The sequence below is a fragment of the Octopus bimaculoides genome, chromosome 5 (genome assembly GCF_046866305.1).
Source record: "Octopus bimaculoides isolate indiv1 chromosome 5, ASM4686630v1, whole genome shotgun sequence".
Taxonomy (NCBI): Eukaryota; Metazoa; Mollusca; class Cephalopoda; order Octopoda; family Octopodidae; genus Octopus; species Octopus bimaculoides.
Window position 1 is genome coordinate 14,556,669 of NC_142932.1, and position 25,435 is coordinate 14,582,103.

A 25,435-nucleotide genomic window follows, 5' to 3' on the forward strand; every position below is an offset into this window, starting at 1 on the left:
AGTAGTACTACCGGGCGATACACTAGCGCCTTTCTTGTTTATCCTAACACTGGACTATATTTTGCATATGTCTATTGATCTTTACAATAACATTGATTTTTCTCTATAGACATCTAGAAACATGAGATATCCAACCAAGACGATGCTGACTATGCGAACGACTTTGTACTATTTGCTGACAAGGTAACAGATGCTGAAAACTTACTGCATGAACTAGAAGAGGCAGCTTGTGGGATTGGATTTTATGTGAATGCAGGGAAGACTACATAACCAGAACTGCCAGATTTTATTGTTATATAACATTAATTCTTTGAAGGTTTCATACCCACAAAGTTTTATTCGCTAGTCTCTGGTATTTGATGATCTGAAACAGCTCTAGTTATTTTATTATTTCTGAAATCTACTTATATTGTATCACTTTTGCAATCCTGTTATGTGTTAGCGTTGTCTGTCCAACAATACTTCTAGGTTCTGACAATAGCACTCTAATACACAGTTATTTCTCTCAGGTTAAAAAGCAGAGTCGTACACAAAACTTGCTAGAATACTGCAAACGTCGGTACTATTGTGAGCTTTGGTTTTATGTACATGTATCTGCGGGACTGGAAATGAGTAAAAAAACAATCTGAAATAATACAAAATTGGAATTGGATAACCCAAATAAGTAAAACGAATATGTAATTGCTTAAAAATCACTTATCAAACGTCATTGCTACAAACTTCTTTTTCTTTTGTTTATAATGTTATTACACTAGTTTCACATATATAAGTGGCTGTATGGTAAGTAGCTTGCTTACCAACCACATGGTTCTGGGTTCAGTCCCACAGCATGCAACCTTGGGTGAGTGTTTTCTACTATAGCCCCGAGTCGACCAAAGCCTTGTGAGTGGACTTGGTAGACGGAAACTGAAAGAAGCCCGTCGTATATATATATATATATATATATATATATATATATATACATATATGTATGTATATGTTTGTGTGTCTGTGTTTGTCCCCCGCCATCGTCTGACAACCGATGTTGATGTGTTTACGTGCCCGTAACTTAGCCGTTCGGTAAAAGGATCCGATAGAATAAGTACTAGGCTTACGAAGAAAAAGTCCTGTGGTCGGTTTCTTCGATTAAAGGCGGTGCTCCAGCATGGCCGAGGTCAAATGACTGAAACGAATAAAAGAATAAAAGAATAAAAGAATATATATAATCCTGATATAACTGATAATATAAGGGGGGACTTTCTGTCTCAAATCTATATTCACCCTAACCCACCATTCTCTCTCTCTCTCTCTCTCTCTCTCTCTCTCTCTCTCTCTCTCTCTCTCTCTCTCTCTCTCTCTCTCTCTTTCCCTCTCCCTCTCCCTGTATCCACCTATCGATCGCCATATCTCACCCTTCTCGTTTCTCTCTTCTTGGATTTTATCAAACGTAAACGAAGAAATGTCTATACTTTGACGTTTGTTAATAAACTAATTACCTTGATTAACGTAACGCGGGTCGATTATGAATTGATATATAATAAACTCCTTATTTTGAAACGAATTCTTGTGTTGGAATTCTTGAGTGACGTAAAACTTACAAACATGCAAATATCATTGTAATGCTAGCATTAACGACACTAATGTTCTTTTAAGTTTTCCGAAAATAACATCCCAGATCATTGAGTTAAACTTCTTTATATGTTAGTCTCCCGTGGAGAAGTTTATTCAGCTCAGTTGACCCTTTACAACTTGATTCTGCTTGAAAATTTAAATAATTATATATATAAAAAAAGGAAACAGTTTAATTCAGGCATGACTGTGAGGTTAAAAAACTTGTTTTGGAGTCACATGATTTCGGGTTTAGTCCTACTGTGCACACCTTAGTCGGCAAGTGTCTTTTCTATTATAGCCTCTACCCCAAGACCGATACTGTTTTGTGAGAGAATTTGGGATATGGAAACTGCGTGGAAGACCGTCGTGTATGTGCGTATGCGCATGCGCGCGCATGTGTTATTGTCTCTGGTTTTTTCCCCACCACCGCTTTAAAATCGGCGTTGGTTGTTTAAATTACTTCTAATCTTGCAGTTCGGCAAAAGAGACAAAACAGATTGCTAGAATAAATACCAACTTCCAACTGAAAGAAAGAAAGAAAGAAAGAAAGAAAGAAAGAAAGAAAGAAAGAAAGAAAGAAAGAAAGAAAAAGAAAAAAAGAAAGATATGTACTGAGGGTCGATTAGACCCACTAAAACCCTCCAAGGTGGTGCCCCAGCATGGTTGCAGTCCAGTGGCTTAAAGCAATAAAAAGAAAGATAAAGACGGAGTATTAACTTTGGCAATTCAAATATTTTTAACCTCGTCTCATTAACGGACATGGTGAGTAGCAACGAACCATAACCAGGAAACCGAAATTAGCGTTACCATTTGAAACAGATCAGTGTTTTCACTAATTAAGCTCAGAGTGAAATGACGACTGCACATCACGTGTCTGTATTTGGTGAACGTAATGAAAATGAAATGGCGAAGAATGAAAGACAGTGAGAAAGAGAGAGAGCGGCGGGAGGGAGAGAAATGAAGAGTGATAGTGAGAGGGGCATAGATAAAGAGAGAGAGCAAGAGAAGAAATGAGGGGTACATAATGAAGATACTATCATTTTGACTGCAGCTTAATTGTTACCATTAAAATATTTAAAACGGCAACAGATTCGAACAATGAGATATTCATAATCATCATTGCATGGAAGTTATGGTGATCTATGACGAACTCAATAAACAGTTTGAGTCATTGTTCAATGCATAAGCTATGTATGTATGTATGTATGTATGTATGCATGTATGTATGTATTTATGCATGCATGTATGTATGTATGCATGCATGTATGTATGTGTGTGTGTGTGTGTGTGTGTGTGTGTGTGTGTGTGCATATATATATATATATAACTAAATTAAACAATGGGGTAAAAAGTTGGATATTAATTAATATCAATTTAATACCAGGTAACTACCACATTAAAAGAATCAGGGAGATTCAGAAAAAATATCTGAGATCTCAAGGATTATTGCATATGTTTATATAAAAATATATACGAGTATATATACAGGAGGCCAGTAGGTGGACCGGTAATGTGCTAGAAGAAGATCACATGTCATGTGTCTCCAAAGACCGAATAATTCTCAAAGGGAATCTTCTTCTAGCACATTACCAGTCCACCTACTGGCCTCCTGTATATATACTCGTATATATACTCGTGTGTATATATATATATATATATGTGTGTGTGTGTGTGTGTGTGTGTGTGTGTGTGTGTGTGTGTGCGCGCGCATATATATATATATATATATATATATATATATATATATATATATATATGCACACACACACACACACACACACACACGTGGGTCAGATGAATAGCTCGTAAACTGACCAAAGTACTCTCATGAAATGTCACCAAAAGAGGTTTATTTTTCAACATAATTCCTATTGCGGTCCACACACTTCTTCAATCAGTGTTGCAGTGGTACTTAGTTCTCACTGGCGAAGAAGCTTTCACTCTGTTGATCAAAAAAGTCACCATCAGCAGACATGAGTCATCATCACTGCGATTCTAGTTCCCAGCTTATTTTCTTGATCTGGTCCCCAACTGACAATCATCTGTTTCCTCATGTGATCAACCAGTTCAAAGCCACCGTCACGTGCAGCAGTCATTAAAAGCAAAGACTTCCAAAGCTTTCTTGCAAGTGGTAGACTTTCCAGATTGTTAAGAAATGCATAATATGCCCTATCCATAAAGGTGAAACAGCGACGATTAAAAGCTTGTCAGAGACAGTTCTCTTGATCATTGTAGCTACGGGCAAAGAGCAATGGTAGCTAGAGCTGGAAAAGAATACTGCAAGTCGCTAAATATAGCAGAAAGGACAGTGGTTTTCGTGGCTGAGTGATACCCATCACAGTTCGAGGAAATAAGGTCACTCAAAGGTTCCAACTGCAATCCCACTAAAGGTGGCATTTTAAAAACAACAGGGGGTACATCTAGAAATCATGACCTAACTGGGCCGGCCTCCTTAAAGCGTCTGGATCTAACGGGCCGAAACATTTGCTTGATTGATAGTTCTTCTGAATATTTCTCCTGTTGTCTGCCCGCTACGTAGCAAGTTTCCATTCACTATTTCTCTGGTTAGGTGTTGTGTTCCAAAACGCATTCATCAGTTTTCAACCCCAGCTCTACCTCCTAGTTTAACGATCCTATTCCCAATTACACTATTCTGCTGTCAGATAAATTCGTTCGTTCCCCACCACCCAGTGTTATTTGAATTAAACACGGAAAGTATTCTATCCAAGAGTTTCTTTTATTTTATTTTATTTTATTTTCTATTCTTCAATAAACAACTTTGTTTATCGTTGTTGAAATTGAATAAATTTTACTTCCTTTCAGACATATTACGATAGCATGTCAAGTAAAAGAAAAAGAAAATTACTATTTTTGACACCTGACTCTCTTTGCTTTCAATCAAAGTTCAAAAGCTGTCAAAGCGGCTCGAGACATTTGTGCTTTGAACAGAGAACGCGCTATTCAGAACGAGGCTCCTATTGATATATCAAATTTCTATAGGAAATAGGAAAACGAATAATGCAGAAAGAAATAAGATGAAATAGAGAAAAATTAAGCTAACTAGACATATGGCAGCCACATAAAATGCAATAAAATATAAACTTGATCTGTTGAACAATTTGTAAAACGGTCACATTTTGGAGTTGTACTAATTTGGCAAGAAATTAGATCTGAGATAGTGCTGAAACTCAAAGAATTCCGTTGTGACAGTCAGTATAGCCATTTCAAACTTACATATAGCGTTATATTTACTTTTGTTTTGTAGTTTTCCTTTCGTTTTTATGTTATGCGTTAAACATTTACGATATGTTAGAATATAATGCAAGATAGCCATGTATTTCGTCTACAAGCAAAATATTTTAACCGGATTGATAAATCCTCATTAATAGCTCTCTCTCTCTCTCTCTCTCTCTCTCTCTCTCTCTCTCTCTCTCTCTCTCTCTCTCTCTCTCTCTCTCTCTCTCTCTCTCTCTCTCTCTCTCTCTCTCTCTCTCTCTCTTGTGTGTGTGTGTGTGTGTGTGTAAGGGCAGCGAGCTGGTAGAACCATTAGCACGCCGGGCGAAATGCCTAGTGGTATTTCGTCTGCCGTTACCTTCTGAGTTCAAATTCCGCCGGGGTCAGCTTTGCCTTTCATCCTTTCGGGGTCGATTAAATAAGTACCAGTTACGCACTGGGGTCAATGTAATCGACTTAATCCCTTTGTCTGTCCTTGTTTGTTCCCTCTATGTTTAGCCCCATGTGTGCAATAGGAATACAATACAATAGGAATACAAAATACAAAATGGCTGATAGTTAGCAAGGTGAGACACACATAAGAAATAAGGAAACAAAGGACCACTGATGAGGTCACAGAAGTGTGACGAAAGAACTCTGGCCGAAATAAGATTAAGATTAATGTAATATAAAGCTGAAGCAAATTAACACCAAATATACAGTGCGTGTGTTTTTATTGGCTAAACTGGCAATATGACCATCCCCAAGTACAACAACATATATATATATATATATATATATATATATATATATATATATATATATATATATATATATATATATATATATACGCGCGTGCGCACACACACATACACTCATATATATGATAGGTTACACTTGAGGGAGAATTGCCTGCTGTTTCTTGTAGACCGAGCTCCGTGTTTTTGCTACTGTTGCAATTGTTTCTGACGTTGTTGTTGTTGTTGTTACTCTCTGGAGTCTTGAATTTGCGGTTTTTCTTCCGATAGCGTACACCCCCAGCAGTTTAAATCCTGGTGAGGACAACATTGGCTTCCACTGGTTTTCATCATCCCGGGTACGATAAAAATAAAGTACCAGTAAAGTACTAGTATCAATGGTATCGACCAGTTCCCTTCATCACGTAAAAACTGTTGATTTTTGTCTCTGAATAGGGAAGCCATTGCTCTTCAGGGCTTCTGGGCAAACTTTCTTTGTTGTGGCTCAACCAGATTAATCTGACTTAAAACACGCCTTCCTCTGCTACAAAACTAACAACCAAACAAAAAAAACACAAGCAAATGTTTTAAATTAGAAGTCCTAAGGTTAACATACGCCACATTAGAGATCAGAAAACCGCATTATCAGAAAATAAAAGAAGAACCGAACGAAACTGTAACAACAACATACCAAACAACAATAATGCTTTTGTTGCAAATAGCTGTTAATGCTATTGCGGTTGTTGTGATGGTGGTGGTTGCGGTTTTGTTGCAGTAGTTGCTAAAAACGAATATGTATATATGTATATATATATATTATATATATGTGTGTGTCTCTGTCTGTCTGTCTGTCTGTTTATATGTATGTATGTATGTATGTATGTATGTATGTATGTATGTATTTATGTATGTATGTATGTATGTGTGTATTTATGTATGTATGTATGTATGTATTTATGTATGTATGTATTTAAGTATGTGTGTATGTACGTGTGCATGTATGTATGTGTGTGTGTATGTATGTATGTATGTAATAGGAAGAAAAGAAAAATCATTTCAAATTCAATATTTCTGTAGTTTACATATTAAATGCTACTACTATTGTATGTATCTGTGAGGATTTATTTGCTGTTGTTGTTGCAGTTGCTGTACTCTGTTTTTCTTCGTCTTGCTTATATTGTTGTTGTTGTTGTTGTTACTACTACTACTACTACTACTACTACTACTACTACTACTACTACTACTGCTGCTGCTGCTGCTGCTGCTGCTGCTGCCGCTACTACTACTACTACTACTACTACTACTACTACTACTACGAATAATAATAATAATAATAATAATAATAATAATAATAATAATACTAGTACTACTACTACTACTACTACTACTACTGATGATGATGATGATGATGATGATGATGAGGATGATGAGGATGATGAGGATGATGAGGATGATGAGGATGATAATGATGCTGATCAAGGTGATGATGATGATGATGATGATGATGATGATGATGATGGCGATGATGTTGATGGTGGTGGCGATGATGATGTTGATGATGATGATGATGATGATGATGATGATGTTCATGCGGATGATGCAGAGTAAAGATAAGGAAAAATGGGCATAGAATCAAAAGCTATTCAAACAAAACTACTTGATTAGAGGTGAAAAAAAAATGTACGCTGACACACAGACACGCATACAAACAAACATAAGCGTGCGCACGTGTGTGTATATGTGTGGGTGTGCGTGTGTGTATATGTGTATAAGTACGCATGCATGGGAGTATACGTGTGTGTATGAGCGTATGCTTGTATGCATGTGCGCGCGTGTTTATGTATGTGTGTATGAGTCCGTATGTGTGTAAGTATATATGTATGCATACATGGGAGTATATATGTGCACGCGTATGCACGTGTATGTGTTTGTGTGTGTGGGATATGTATGTGATTAGTGAAATGTAGAGGATTCCAAGGACTCACTCAATACATTGCAATACTGAGAATTGTTTCTCTTTATGCACAAAGCATGCTAGTGTCGGTATGACTGCGCGGGCGCACGGGAGCGCGTTTGTTTGTGTGTGTGTGTGTGTGTGTGTGTGTGTGTGTGTGTGTGTGTGTGTTATTTCTTTACTACCCACAAGGGGCTACACACAGAGGGGACAAACAAGGACAGACAAACACGGATTAAGTCGATTATATCGACCCCAGTGCGTAACTGGTACTTATTTAATCGACCCCGAAAGGATGAAAGGCAAAGTCAACCTCGGCGGAATTTGAACTCAGAACGTAGCGGCAGACGAAATACCGCTAAGCATTTCGCCCGGCGTGCTAACGTTTCTGCCAGCTCGCCGCCGTGTGTGTGTGTGTGTGTGCGTGCGTTTGTGTCTATGCATGGATGAGCCAAAATTGCGATTTAAGGACTGTGTGAAAGATTTTCTGACTCAATGCAAACTTGAAACAAGTGACTGGGAGTCTTCAGCGCTAAACAGAATAACAGGCGTCAAAGAGTTTCGGTAATCGACATTTGAATGGGTTAACATAAATTGGGCAGCCAGGAAAAGATGACCTGATTGTCCAACAATTCCACGGTATGAATGCAAACGAGTTTGCATCTCTAAAATACCAACCACATCATCCTTCAAATTTCACCCTATATTGTCAAAACCGAATAAAAACAGTGGATAATGAAGACTTAGGTATAGTATGTCAGGAAAAGTTCCTGCTTGCTTGCTTACAGACTCTTCTTCTATGTTCCCTTCCGTTTCCAAGGTGGTCGCGGTGGTGGGGGACTCACAGAGTAAGAAACCTGCTTTCTCCATTAGTATCTATCAATAGTAGAGTAGCATGTTCCTTAAATCTAACATTACTTCTTGCCGAATACTTATTAGCAAAACATCTTTCAAAATCCTCGTTAGCAACACTCCATCTCTCCAGATCTTCCTTAACAACAATGCATGCTCCTAGATCCTCATTAGCAGCACTACATCTCAGATTCTCATCAGCAACACTACATCTACCCAAATCTTCGTTACTAACACTATCCATATTAGCAACAGTATATCTTTCCAGATTCTCACTAGCAACCCTCGCCCACCTTCTTCCCATATTCTTATTAGCAACACCACATCTTCAAGATCCTCATAAGCAATACTACAATACTACATATTTCTAGATACCTTTTAGCAGCACACCTTCCCAGATCTTCATAAACACGTTGGTGCACGAGAGTTGTCTCATTATTTATTTTCAATGAGCCTATTGGAAGCCTTAAGTATGTTATTATTAGGACAATTCTTTAGTTTTTTTTTCTTAAGTTTCATATTTATATCATGCCAAATTTTACTATAAAATGGAAGTATATTAAAAATATTGAGTAAAGAGAAAATATGATTAGCAAAACAGATGGGAACGATAAACATTTTATTTAGCATGGAAACAAAGATATTAAAAAAAAAAAAGAGATTTGGAGAAAATAGACATACTTACGCCAGTAGAAAATATCCAAGAATTGCAATGTGACCCACCGGTGAGTTTAGTTTGTAATATGAACTAGGTTCCAAATGATCCACCTGTGTGCCGTTTGTAAAAAGCACTATGTGACCTTTGCCTCACATATGATATAGTGAAAAATTATCATGGCAATAATATAAAAGCCAAGATAGCGTATTGGAACCCAGGGACAAAACGAGACGTGAAGCTCGTGTCAGTAACACATCTTCCCAGATTTTCATTAGCAAAACCACCTTTTCTCAAACACTCATTTACAACCTACAGCTTTCAAAATTCTCATTAGCAACCCTACATGCATCATTCCAGATCTTTCTGATGAACACGGAGTTGATTCAGTTATAGCAAGGTTCCTGGAGATACTTTAAAATTGATATGGCTGACTGAAGTGTCAAACTTCAATAAGCTATTGGTGATATTTGAGCGCAGATAATGTAGATGATTTTCAATTGAGGTGGGGAATACTTGGGAGGTGAAATAAAGAGAAATGTGAATCTATAATATTGACTAGCGAGTAAATTGTTTCTGCTATTTACTTAATTAATGGAAGTACAAGATTAATTAGCCATACCCTTCACATGCCCTCGTAGACTAAGTGAAGTCAATGCATTTGGTATTTAATCAGAAGTTTTTGTAGATTGATGTCAGAGGCCGGCAGCTTTTGCCGGGGTAGGGTAGGAAAAAGTGCTTAATGCTGAGTTTGGAGTGTCGATGCAACAGATAGGATCTATGTTCTTATCATTGCTGTTGCCGAAGACGGCAAACTGGAAGACTCAAATCGTTACCTCGCCGAACAAAATACGTAGCGGTATTTCTCCCAGCTTTTCACATTCTGACTTGAAATGCAACCGAGGTTGACTTTGCTTTTCATCGTTTCGCAGATGATAAAATAAGTACCTGTTGAGCAATGGTTTAGATCTAAACGATTGGCCCTCCCCACCAAATTTCACACTTTGTGCCTATAAGAGAAAGGACTGTTGTTATTGTTGTTGTTATTTAGTACTTTGTCAGCTCTGATCAAGCAGATTTATGATCAAAGGCATATTGGCGGTTACCATTACGCATACTTGCATATCTCTATCCGCAATTTTCCCTTCCTTATTTATAATGATAGAATGTAATGTAGGAATACTTATTCGCTATCTCTAACACGCCAAGCGACCATGTTGGTTCCCTTGTTGGTTCATGAGACTTCTATGTTGAGTGAATGGATCAAATAAACTTGAGTGAATATTCATTTTTGCTATAGGCACTAGGCCAATCTTGAGTACGATGAAATGAACAGGGAGTCACTATAATAGAAGAAACAGACCAGAGAAGAAAAAAAAAGACATTGGTCGCAGTGTATTGATGAGTGAAGTTTTTTCTATCGGATGAGAAGTAATGATTAATGTTTATATATTTAGCAACGTACACTTTAACTTTTGAACAGAACAACAATGTGCGTCCAACATGAATTTTAGAAATGGTCAGGAAATATTCATCACTTGATCTGAAAAAGAAACAGCCTTTTTGATGCAGTTTTGGCAATATTATATATTTGAAATCGCTCTGAAAGATAGTAAGAGAATAAAGTATTTAACATTTGTAGGTACTTTGAGGGTTTTTACTTTGTGTGGTTCACGTATGGATAGGCTTACTGCACGTTCCAGAAAACCACGGTATATACAATTTTAGTAATGGCGTTTTCCTCCCGAAATTTCACTACACATGTAGTATACCTTGACAAAGCAACATTCAGTTGTCTTTCTGAAAATCATAATATTTAAGTTAAGGAGAATAGAAGAATCACAAATATATATGTCAGAATAGCTTACTTTTGTTTTAGCTTTTATGTGTTTCATTCATTGGCTGCGGCCTTGCTGGGGCATCGCCAGGAAGGGTTTTGGTGAAACAAATCGACTCCCAGAATTTATTTATTTATTTTCTAAGTCTGGTACTTACTGTGTAGGAATCTTTTGTCGCGCCACTGGTTATGGGCTACGGAAACAAACCAATGCTGGTTGTCAAGCGGTGGTGGTTGTAGTAGGCGACAAATACATACAGACACAAATATATATACTTACAGATGTGTATATGTATGTATGTATGTATGTATGTATGTATGTATGTGTATATATATATGTGTGTATCTATTATATATATGTATATATAGGCGTAGGAGTGGGTGTATGGTAATTAGTTTGCTTACCAACCACATGGCTCCAGGTTCAGTCCCACGGCGTGGCACCTTGTGCAAGTGTCTTCTACTATAGCCTCGGGCCGACCAAAGCCTTGTCAGTAGATTTGGTAAACGGAAACTGAAAGAAGTCAGTCGTGTATATGTGTGTGTGTGTGTGTCTGTCTGTGTTTGTCCCCCAACATCGCTTGACAACCGATGCTGGCGTTTTTATGTCCCCGTAACTTAGCGGTTCGGCAAAAGACCCGATAGAATAAGTACTAGGCTTACAAAGAATAAGTCCTGGGGTCGATTTGCTCGACTAAAGGCGGCGCTCCAGCATGGCCGCAGTCAAAACGACTGAAAGAAATAAAAGAATAAAAGAAAGAATATGTATGTATGTATGTGTATATATATATATATATATATATATATGCATATATATGTATATACACGACGGGCTTCCACACAGTTGTTGTCTAATAAATTCACTCGCAGCAAATTGGTCGGGCCGGGGCTTTCATAGACTACGTTTGTTCAAGGTGCTAAACCCTGGGATTGAACGCGAAATCACATAGTTACAAAGTGAAATACCAAATATTTATTGTATTAACTAATACAAATTGCCTCCTATGAGCAGGTAATCCATGAACAGATTATCGCAATAATAAATGAATATTAATTAACGTTTCTAATTAAACAACCTTTGATCTTCTGATCCGAAATCTATCACCTTTATTTCTAATTTAAATGATCGCTCGAGAACACGTTGATCATTAAAACTCTTAAAGTATCGATATCGATATCATAATATTAGTGTAGAATTTCTAAGGTACAATCTGAGCCTACAGGCTGGACATCTGGTAGTAGTAGATACGGCAATATCAGTTGTAAATGCGTTAATTACAAGCATTAGATTGTAGAGACGCGTAAGATAGCATCAAACGAGAGTTACAGACTTTGTGGGGTTGCTTGCTTGCTACGTTGTACGATGAATGAACGAATAAATGTGTGTGCTCAAATGTGTGAGAACGCATATACGTTCGTGTGGCAGAGAGATTGAGAAAGAAAGTGGGGAGATAGTGTGTGTGTGTGTGTGTGTGTGTGTGTGTGTGTGTGTGTATGTGTGTGTGTGTTTTAGTCTTTGAACGACTTATAAATGCAGAAGTAAGAGATAAGATGAAGCATGGCATTTAAATGTCAAAAGTTGAAATGGCGTGACTGCTGTAGTTGATCACTTAATATTTCTCTCTAATTCGATTCCTAGTTCTTCACACATCATTGCAATCTGAATGTAAGCCAATTACATACATACGTACATACATACATGCATACATGCTTGCGCGCATGCACACACACACAAACACATATACATATATGCGTATATATTGACATAGGCGCATACATATACACAATCATGAAAAACGATTCTTTGCTGCGTAGTTCTCTCGGACTCCTATATCCAAATGGATATGGTTCCACTATTCATAGTCTATGGTATAACTACGTATTCAACCGTTGCTTACTACTAACATGTAAACGAAACGCTTATTATCTAAGACACGAATCTCACATCTCTTTTCAGTGTTACAGTTATATATAAGTTATCAGCGACAGAAGAATTATTAGTACCAAATAGCCGTCTGTATATCCTACTTAACGTGGTGACATGGTAAGAACGTCATAATACAGCGGTGATCGTCCAAAGAAAACATCGCGAATAGACATAGGATGCTGAAAAGCACAGACGCATCAGCAGCAAAAAATATATATATACCCACCACTGTATTATTATTTGGCACTAATACTTCTTACATCGTTAATATATAATTTTTACGCATCCCGCCAGCTATTTTCAATACTAGAGATTGTTTAGTCACTGTTTTTCGATATCAGTAGAGGCGAGGTTTGGGCAAGCAATTGCTAATGGTGGATATCTCCTGCTGATATCTTGTGGGAACCACGTGATCTAGCAGTTCCAACACTGTTATTGCTCGCTTTTCATCTATTACTGATGCCTATGTGCCTTTTAGCACTATATGCGTATACGAGACACCTTCTTCAGACGAATACCGTAGTATCATGCCATTCTTTCAGTTCATTGGCGTTAAACAGGATATACAAATTGCAATACTCTCTTTACTCTTTTACTTATTTCAGTCATTTGACTGTGGCCATGCTGGAACACCGCCTTTAGTCGAGTAAATCGACCCCAGAACTTATTCTTTGTAAGCCTAGTACTTATTCTATCTGTCTCTTTTGCCGAACCGCTAAGTTACGGGGACGTAAACACACCAGCATCGGTTATCAAGCGATGTTGGGGGACAAACACAGACACACAAACATACACACACACACACACACACACACACACACATACACACACACACACACACACACACACACACACACACACATATATATATATATATATATATATACGACGGGCTGCAGTGGGACTGAACCCAGAACGATGTGGTTGGTAAGCAAGCTACTTACAATGCAGCCACTCCTGCGCCTCCGCAATATAAATATATGATATATAATGATAGACTCCCCTATCGGAGACGATGTTTGAGTGTGCAGTCTTTGCCGAACGACTTGCACAAATGATTTTGCTTATGGTGATCAAATGAATGTGCCGAACATCAGCTCACTCACTCCACCAAATCGACGTTGCCTGTCCAGGCGCAATATGCATCACGCGTCACGTGTCGAAGTGATTGCAAAGCAACGTGAGATTAAGTATTTTGCTCAAGAACACAACGCATCCCCGGTCTAAGAACTGAAATTACGATCTCGCGGCCGTGAGTGCAACAGCCTAACCACTAGGCCATCTTTTATCTTTTACTTGTTTCATTCATTATATTGCAGTTATTCTGGAACACCACCTTGCAGAAATTTTAGTCGTGGGAATCGACCCCAATACTTATTTTTAAAGCCTGGTACTTATACTCTGTCTTTTGACGAACGGCTGAGTTACGTAAAAATCTATTAGGTGAAGGCGTGGCTGTGTGGTAAGAAGTTTGCTTCCACTCCACAAGCACAAGCACGAGGCTTTGGTTAGCCTGAGGCTTTGGTTAGCCTGAGGCTTTGGTTAGCCTGAGGTTTTGGTTAGCCTGAGGCTTTGGTTAGCCTGAGGCTTTGGTTAGCCTGAGGCTATGGTAAAAGACACTTATCCAAAGTGCCATGTGTTTAGGAAGCAAACTTCTTACTACAAAGTCAGGCGCAGCGTCGCGTCGATAGCCAGCTGTCGGACAGTCTACCTAGGGTTAAAATAGTAGTAACATGGAACAGCCACTTATAGTTACTAATCTGATTTCTTCTTGAGATTTTACGACTAGCTATTTTGCTTTTGCTTATTGCAAATCAGTGGCCCTTGGTCGCTTTATTTACAACACATTGCTGACGGGAGCGAACCCTGGCTATCGTTCTGACGGCCAGGTACTCACGACTGAGGATGATCCAAGCAGCTCGAATCTGTGTCAGTCCCACGATCCTGTTTCTGCTAGAAGATGGTAGAGGTTCGCTCCGCCTGCTCCTCGTGCACCAATGTGCTTATGACGATCTGGGAAGGTGTGTTTATGACGATCTGGGAAGGTGTATTTATGACGATCTGGGAAGATATATATTGTATATAATTGGTGCAGCGTCGCACCGATAACAAGCTGGCGGAAATTTGCCTGGGGTTAAACTAGGAGTAACATAGAACAGCCACTACTCCGATCTCTTCATGAGATTTGACGACTAGCTATTTTGCTTACACACACACACATACACACACACACACACACACACACACACACACACACACACACACACACACACACACACACACACACACACACACACACACACACATATATATATATATATATATATATATATATATATATATATATATATATATATATATATATATATATATACAAATCCGGTGCGTATTGCGTTCCATTACATGATAAATGAAAAAATGTATGGTAAATAAATAAACGACATAGTGTATACTGAATGTAAAAATGAAGGTGTGGGGGGGGGGGGACAAACAGAAGATCCGTAATTCTTCATCAGTTACCAACCAATCGGTAATATTTGGTTTTACACTTTTAATGATAAGCCTGAGTACTTTCCAATTTGCGGTGCCTGCAAAAAGTTTTCTTTCGGTGAATTAGGGACGAGAGCAAACAAAACAAAACAAAACAAGCAGAACGATACAGAGTGTGATTAAGGACGGATGACAAGGATGAGCAAGTCGAACAAAATACGGCATGGGGCCAAGGAGACGAGAATAGCGGGTAACGCTTAGAAAATGTCTGGAAGGATGGAGAACGGAGAGGCGGAGAATTTGCGACTGGTCAGCTACGGGACCAGCGTAAGAAAGGAAGTAAAAGGCGAAATGGCCACGGTTCAGGTGACAGCAGCAGGTAGAGGAGGAAGACAGCAAGGGAGAGAGAGTTTGAGAGCGAGAGAGAGAGAGAGAGAGAGAGAGAGAGAGAGAGAGAGAGAGTGAGATAGCGAGAGAGAGAGAGAGAGAGTGGCAGAGAAAAAAGGAAAGGGATGAAGGGAGAAGAGAAAGTCTAGGAATACAATAGAGAGAGCGAGAGAGAGAGAGAAAAGGAGTAAGTAGAACGGCTAGAATAAGAGTGAGAGGGTGAGAGAAAGGAAAGGGGGAAAGATTGAAAAGATTAGAGTCAACAGGTGATTCTGCTACTGTTAAGTGTGGTTGTGCTGTGGTTGTACTCTTGATTTGTTCTACATGGTCGGTTACACATGCGATTGTCCTTAACTGCCCTTTAAAATTCGGCCTATACGTACACATACAATTATGGTTCACATATGCATCCATATACGTACAAACGCTCGGACACATACACATACACATACGCACACACACACCCGCTTCCAGTTCGTTGCTTCACAGCGTTCGACATACACATAATTTTTTACGTCTGGCCGTATAGCCTTTTCCGTTTGTTTTCCTGTCTTGTTTTCTTTTCCGTTTGTTTTCCTGTCTTGTTTTCCTGTTTGTTTTCCTGTCTTGTTTTTCCTGTCTTGTTTTCCGTTTGTTTTCCTGTCTTGTTTTCTGTCCATGGTACAAGTTTAATTTGTGAATATAAATTTAATTTGTGGTCCGTGGGAAGAGCCATTTTAACGATGCGTCCTGCCCTACTCTTCGAAACGTCTGTGTTAGAATGGGGGTAGCTGATGAAGGAAAATGTTCTCTATGTGGCCTGTGTGTGTTCTGTACTCTGGTTATTATCATTTTTTTCTCTAAGTTTTGTTTGCAATGTCCTGTACCCAGATAAGCACCTATATATACAGGTAGACGTAGGTATGCGCACACCTGTACGTATATATGCATATACTCACTTATTATTTGTTTTATATATATATATATATATATATATATATATATATATATATATATAGAGAGAGAGAGAGAGAGAGAGAGAGAGAGAGAGAGATAAACAGTTGCTTCACCACATACCGAAGTTCAGAAATAGCAGCAAAAATGCTGAAACTTCAACAGATAGCATTACCTGCAACTCACATAGGCAAAACAAGAAGAAAAATAACGAACTAAACTAGTCATAGTTAATCATATACATGTTTCTGGCTTAGAAGGAAAAACTCTTCATTACCTCATCAGTATGATATTCCAGTTGCAAATACGACGATACTAGCAAATGTGCATGTATGACCGAGCGCCATCATAACAATCGACACAGTTTGAAAGTATCTCCGAACCTACATAGGCCAGCCAGCTCATCATCCCTTCCCAAGAATTACCATGTGCGTCGCAGGCAATACCGCAGAAAATCTGTGGTTTACTATCCAGGAGTGAATAATTATTACAATTAAAAGGGTAAAGGATTATCAATTTATTAAATTACTAATAAATTAATAATTAATAATTTTTACCAAGCCCTTCAGTATGTAAGCACCATTATCGGTGAGGAACTTATTATATATATATATATATATATATATATATATATATATATATATATATGTGTGTGTGTGTGTGTGTATATACACGCGCGTGCACATATATGGATATGTACGCGCACTCACATACATATATATATATATATATATATATATATATATATATATATATATATATATATATGTGTGTGTGTGTGTGTGTGTGTATACACGCGCGTGCACATATATGGATATGTACGCGCACTCACATACATTACACATATACAAATATATGTACATGCATACACACGCACGCATATACATACACAGATGCTCGTGTGTGTAAACACACACACATACTTATGTAGATACGTACATTCATGCATGCTAAACACGCGGATAGACATGCATACGTATATTAAGAAATACAACCCGACACACGCACACATGGATAGAGGGGTAAGGGGAGAGGCAGAGAGTTGACTGAATTATGATTACTATTTCACTGTATTGAATCTTGAAATGCATATCAGGCGCGGTCGCAACATCTTGGTATTTTTCTCAGCATGCTTGCTTACCAATTTTTCGTTACTTAACAGGATACACAAGGTTTCCTCAAGGCACGGGTCACATACACGGGATGGTGTATTATATGAGTGTGCATTTTTTTTGTTATTGACCATTCTATTTTATTCTTCGTTCTTTTAATCCGCATATTAGGTCCGCTAGTGATGTTGCATGTCGCCGGCTTATCTTTCGGAATGAGGAGATATAATTGCGATAACAGACCTTCAATTGAATTTGGGAGGCTCCTGTGAATGTGTATTTATGTTGTGGTGTGGTGATACTCTCTCTCTCTTTTACCCTTTTACTTGTTTCAGTCATTTGACTGTGGCCATGCTGGAGCACCGCCTTTAGTCGAGCAAATCGACTCCAGGACTTAATCTTTGGAAGCTTAGTACTTTAGACACCGATAGAGCTTAGACACTCTATCGGTGTCTTTTGCCGAACCGCTAAGTTACGGGGACGTAAACACACCAGCATCGGTTGTCAAGCGATGTTGGGGGGCGGGGGACAAACACACACACACAAACATATACATACACATATACATATACATATATACGACGGGCTTCTTTCAGTTTTCCGTCTACCAAATCCACTCACAAGGTTTTGCTCGTCCCGAGACTATAGTAGAAGACACTTGCTCAAGATGCCACGCAGTGGGAATGAACCCAGAACCATGTGGTTGGTAAGCAAGCTACTTACCACACAGCCACTCCTGTGCATTTGTATATGATTTTTTTTTCATGCATTGGTTCTTGAGCAGAAGTCAAATGCCAATCCCTTTAAAACGGCAACCACTTTAACCGCAGCAGAACCACTATCCCACTACATTTTCACATTCAAAGCAGTTTGTCAACGGTCCTTCAGTAACAACACGTCTTGATAAACTCAGTGACTACTACTAAATTCAAGATACGTCAGACAGAAAGGATGTTCTTGAAGCCGAGAATTTGAACTTACGGAGACAATCGCGTGAGGAAGCAGAACTAGATCACACAATGCAGGGAAGCGGTTGCACAATCAAGTACCTGCGCCTCTGGAGAACTACGTTGCGTATAAACAATTGTAGCGATTAAAAAATAAATGTCCAGCCGTACTCCTTCTTGTGCGTATCTGGTACTTATTTATTCGATCCCGAAAGGATGAAAAGCAACGTCGACCTCGGCGGAATTTGAACTCAGAATGTAGCGGCAGACGAAATACTACTAAGCATTTCGTCCAGCGTGCTAACGATTCTGCAAGCTCGCAGCCTACTCACCACTTTTATAAAAGGACTGTGAAGTTGGTATAGGAGTATTTTTGCGCGGAGGGGAAACAAATTTGGTAGTAAAAAAGATGAGAGTATTCTGAGACAGTAAATGTAGAGAATGTTATGCGGTACTAGAGCCAAAGGATGGTACAAATGTTGGTTAAAAGTTCACCTGATTGCATGAGCCTTCATTGAGAGAAATCAATCGATAGAGAAGCTATAGGCTGTACGTGTTGTTTTTGCTTCTTTTTTTTTATCTAGTATTTATGTGAAACAACTGTTATAGAGTAGAACTGACATATTGGCTGGCGAGATGGCTAGCGGGATTTGTGCGTTGGTTGGTAAGATGGAAGAGATTGGTGAAAATGGAGAGAGAGGGAGAGAGAGAGATAGAGAGAGAGCTTGAGTAAGAGAGAAAAAGGCAGAGAGAGAGAGAGAGAGAGAGAGAGGGGGGGATAGGAAAATAGGAGCGTTGACTGATAGAAGGTCGAGCTTGTTACAGATAGAAAGAGGGAGTGAGGGAAGAAGAGAGAGAGGGGGGAGAAGGAGGGGAGAGAAGGGGGGAGAGAAGGGGGGGCAGATGGACAGACGGACAGACAGACAGGTTGACTGAGACAGGGGAGAGAGAGAAAAGGAGGCATAAAAGGATCAAAGCAAATCTAAAAGAGAAGACAAAAAGACGAAAAACAAAATGCAATAAAAAAAAGGAGTTGCGGGGGAATAGGAAGAACTTATTAAACGAAATAGAGGGAAAATGGTAAAAGAGGGAAGAGCTGGAAGGTAGAGGAGAAGGAGGTGGAGGAAGGAAGGAAGGAAGGAAGAAAGGAAGAAGGAGGAGGAGGAAGAGAAGAAGGAGGAGGAGGAGGAAGAAGAAGAAGAAGAAGAAGAAGAAGAAGAAGAAGAAGAAGAAGAAGAAGAAGAAGAAGAAAAAGAAAAAGAAGAAGAAGAAGAAGAAGAAGAAGAAGAAGAAGAAGAAGAAGAAGAAGAAGAAGAAGAAGAAGAAGAAGAAGAAATCATATTATCACATTGCTGAAGCAAAAGAAAGAGAAAAAAAGACACAATTACAGAGAGAGGAGACAGAGGGAGAGAAAGAGAGAGAGGGAAAGAGAGAGACAGAAACAGAGATAGTGAGAGGGTGGGAGAGAGAGAGAGGGGGAAAGAGAGAGAGACAACGAAGATGTAGAGAGTGACAGCGAATATGAGGTGAGAGAGGGAAGAGTGTGACAGAGAGAAAGAGAGAGAAGTAGAGAGAGAGAGAGGAAAAGACAGAGAGGTAGAGAGGTAAAGAACGAGACAGTAAGAGAGAGTGAGAGACAGCGTGGAAGAGTATGAAATAGAGAGAGACAGCGTGAGAAAAAGAGAAATCTAGAAAGAAGAAAGAGAGTAGCAGAAAGAGGCAGAGGTAGAAAGGGAAAGAGAGAGAGACAAAGAGGGAAAAGAAGAGAGAGAGTGATAGAATAAAAGGGGGAGAGTGAAAGACAGAGAGAAAGAGAGAGAGAGAGAGAGAGAGAGAGAGAGAGAGAGAGAGAAAGAAAACGCAAGAGATATGTAGAAAGGCAAGATAGAAATGTATGAATAAATAAATAAATATAGTAAAAAGAAAGCAAAAAAAAAGAAGAGAATAAACACAGAAAACAAAGAAGGCAAACAGAAAATAAATAAATAGTCGTTGTGTGGTTGTGACAGTGCGAGGGGACGGGGAAAGGGTGAGGCTGAGGCTGAAGGTAGAGAAGAAGGAAACGGTAAGAATCTGTTATTTGAAGAATCTAATTAATGGCAACAACGGAACAGGGGGAAAAAATATAGCGAATATGTGGAAAGCTGTAGGGAGAAAATACTGATATATATATATATATATAATTCGGTCTGTTTTCCTCGCATACTGTTTTTCTCTGTTATATTGGTGCGCTACGGTGGATTACTTAAGACTTGGCTCTTATTTCTAGCAGGTAGATGCTCATTAAGCATCATTACGATATTTCATAGCTCCTTAAAGCTATCATAACTGCGCTCCACCAATGCTACTACTGGTGATATCATCAGATTTTGAATTTATCCACAGATGATATGAACAGTAGTGACATCTCACTTCAAATCTCAGTGTTTGAATATTTCATTTAAATATATGTGTGTGTGTGTGTGTGTGTCTGTGTGTGTGTGTGTGTGTGTGTGCGTGTGTGTGCGCGTTTGCGTGTGTGTGTGTGTGTGTGTGTGTGTTGTGTGTGTGTGTAAAATGATGTGAATGCCCATATAGATATCAATGCATGTGTATACATATATATATATATATATATATACATATATATAAATATATATATATATATATATATATATATATATATAAACAAATAATAAATGAGTATATGCATATATACGTACATGTATGTGCATACCTACGTCTACCTGTATATATAGGTGCATATCTGGGTACAGGACGTTGCAAACAAAACGTAGACAAAAAAAAAATGATAATAACCAGAGTACAGAAAACGCACAAGCCACATAGAGAACATTTTTCCTTCATCAGCTACCCCCGTTTTAACACCGGCGTTTCGAAGAGTTGGGCAGTATCTGTATGTATATATATATATATATATATATATATATATATATATATATACAGGTATGTAATACATACATATGCACGTACGTGCACACACACAAACACACACACACACACATACACATGTAACATCTACCGACAGAACACATTTCACGCATATATTCGTGGAAAGGAACACACACACGTGTATCTATGTGGGAGTCTACGTGTTTATAACTCCATATATACATATATATATATATATATATATATATATATATATATATATATATATATATATATATATATATATATATATATATATATATATATATATATATAAATGGAGGAGTGATATGTGTTCTATATGATCATACACGTACATATTCATGTAGGTATGGAGCTTTATATGCCAACACGCATATACCTTCATGTGTGTAAGCGTGTGTATGTATGTGTGTGCGTGTGTGCTCCTTTAAAATTTGAAATGTGTTGATATCTATATATGTTTATATGACCATGCACACACACACACACACACACACACACACGCACGCACATGTATACGTATAGACATGCGCATGTGTTGTAGAATTGCAAACACAGACAAAATTACACACACACACACGCACACACACACGCACACACACACACACACATTTCAAAATAAAGGTCAAGAACTAGAGATGTGTGTATCACATTGATATTCACAGAGAACATCATTCAAAATATGTGTGGCATGCAGAAAGTTAACTGTTGTGTTGAGTCAGAAGTTTCGCAATATTTTGATAACTTATTGGCTTTATTCGTCAAGTTTCAACAAAAATAGAGGCCTCCGTGTTGCACCGTCTGAAGCCACCTTTCTGCTATTTCTTTGATACCCCCCCCCCTGATACCAGTTCTTGTCCTTCGAGGCGTAGAATTCTTTCATTGAAGCTTCCACCTCCTCTTGGTTAACGAAGCATTGCAAGCGCAGGAAGTGAGCCATGGAGCGGAACAAGTAGTTACCTGTGGGGATAGGTTTGCACTATATACTGCGTATGGCACCAGTTCGATTCCCTCAAGTTCCTGGACGTAATCCTGAGTCGTTCGAGCTGTATGAAGTCTTGCGTTGTCTTGCTGCAGAAGAGTTCGCTTTCTGTTAACCAATGCCGGGTATTTTTGCTACACAATGGCATACATCCGCTCCAGCTTTTCGGAGAGTACAGGTTGGTATCGATGGTTCGACCGTCCGGAACGAACTTGTAGTGAATTATCCTCTTATAATTCCACCAGCCGTAGATCATTACCTTGTGTTCGAAACGCCCATGCTTGGAGACCGGTTCCGGAGGCTGGACCTTGCTTAACCACTGCCAATGAACGTTAGAATTATCGAAAAAATATCTCCCTCCGATTAATACTTGTTCCGATCCATGGCTCACTTCCTGCGCTCGCAATGCTTCACAATGCTTCACACACACACACACACACACACACACACACTACAAGTCAAAGGGCGGAGGAACTCATTAGTAGTCACCGGTCATCCAACAAAAAGGTGTGTACATATGTATATATTGCTTTTATATATCATATATTCTTAAATCTCATATATTTTTACTTTTTTATCTATTTATATATATGTATGGGGAAGATGGGGCTCCTTAGCCATGGTAAGAGTAGCCCATCTAGGAGAATGAAAACTCTGATATATATATATATATATATATATATATATACACACACGTTTATCAATGGAGTAAGTGGAGCAAGAACACACACGGAAACGAAAAGTGTCGCTGAAGAGGTCACAGATGTGTGACGAAAGATTTTCGGACGATTCATAGGCATTAAAATGATAGAATAACAGTACGCTCTGAGTTCAAATTCCGCCGAGGTCGACTTTGCCTTTCATCCTTTCGGGGTCGATAAATTAAGTACCAGTTACGTACTGGGTTCGACCTAATTGACTGGTTCCCTCCCCCCAAATTTCGGGCCTTGTGTCTAGAGTAGAAAAGAATAATAGAATAACAGCAACATTCGTCCTAAACCAGGACTGCCATGTTATGTTGGCAAATAATCTTTACTCTAGTAATAAACGAATGAACAAAAAAATATGTAGTGCGTATGTTTATTTGGAAAAAAAAAAATAATAATAAATAAAATGATTGTCCCGAAATACAAGAATATATATATCTACAGGCGTAGGAGTGGCTGTGTGGTAAGTAGCTTGCTTACGAGTGTCTTCTACTATAGCCTCGGGCCGACCAAAGCCTTGTGAGTAGATTTGGTAGACGGAAACTAAAAGAAGCCCGTCGTATATATATATATATATATATATATATATATATATATATATATATATATATATATATATATATATATATATATATATATATATATGCATATATATGTGTGTGTGTGTGTGTGTGTGTGTGTGTGTGTGTGTAGATATGTATATGTGTATATGTTTGTGTGTCTGTGTTTGTCCCCCCAGCATCGCTTGACAACCGACGCTGGTGTGTCTACCTTCCCGTAACTTAGCGGTTCGGCAAAAGACACCGATAGAATGAGTACTGACTAGGCTTACAAAGATTAAGTCTTGGGGTCGATTTGCTCGACTAAAGGCGGTGCTCCAGCATGGCCACAGTCAAATGACTGAAACAAGTAAAAGAGTAAAAGAGTAAAGAGCATATGTATAATTCTCTTTCTATCCGGCGCATCGCTATGTTTTAACTAAAGTTGTGGTTTCTATGCCTCAGTCGCTTAGATTAAATACATATTTTGTCTTTTGTCTCTCGTCTCTAATCCCTGTATTCCCTAACAACTGTAACCCATGGCTGTTGATGGCACTAAAGTTATGCTATTCTGTTTCGTACATCGAAAGCTGAAGAGTGAAATGTTTCGTGTATTCATTCCGTTTGCTCCATCTGTTACACATTTCGTCATACGCGTTTTATTCCTTCCACTTACGACCTTCGCGCACACAGTCGTATTCTCTTACGTACCGTTGCTGTATGCAAATTTCCCACCATTCTCCATTTCTCTGTATTTGTCGCTCTCTCTCACTTCTTTCTTTCTTTCTTTTTCTTTCCCTTTTCTCTCACCTTACTTTCACTCTCTCTCCTCTTTCACTTTCAATTTTCTTCTTTCATTCCTTTCCTCATTACTCTTCTTTTTTCCGTTCTCAATATGCAACTTCCAGTTTCCACTCCGATCTCTCATCTTTTTTCCAGCGATTCTCTTAGCCAATAAAATTTCTCGTCTGTCTGTTGTTTGCTTTCGTATTTCGCCCGAGCACTTTATTCTTTCTCTCTTGCCCTTTTAGCATCGTTCTTGTTGCACTATTATCTTGCAGTGTTTAATTTTATTTTATCTCAAAAACAAATGCTTTTATTTGTCCACTAAGACTTTACTGCACATTTTTCTTTCTGTCCTTGAGTTTTATCTGTGCCAGTCACTGTCACTCAACTCTGTCTCCCTCCTTCTGTCTGCATGTTTGTGTGTGCGTATATATAGATACACACATACATAAATAGGCGCAGGCGTGGTGGCGTAGCAAGAAGCTGTCTTCCGAAACACATGGTTCGGGGTTCAGTCTCGCAGCTTGGTACCTTGCACAAGTGTCCTCTACTATAAAACGGGCCGAACGAAGCCTTGTTAATGGATATAGTAGACGGAAACTGAAAGAAGCTCGTCGTTTATGCGTGCGTGTGCATGTGTGTGTGTGTGTGTGTGTGTGTGTGTGTGTGTGTGCGTGTGTGTGTGTGTGTGTGTGTTGTGCGTGCGTGTCTTTGTGTCTGTGTTTGTATCTCACCACTGTTTGACAACCGGTGCTGGTGTGTTTACAACCCCGCAACTTACCGGTTGACAAAAGGGAAATAGAATAAGTACCAGGCTTTAAAAAAAAACACCAACTGGGATCGATACATTCCACTAAATACTCTTGAAGGCGGTGCT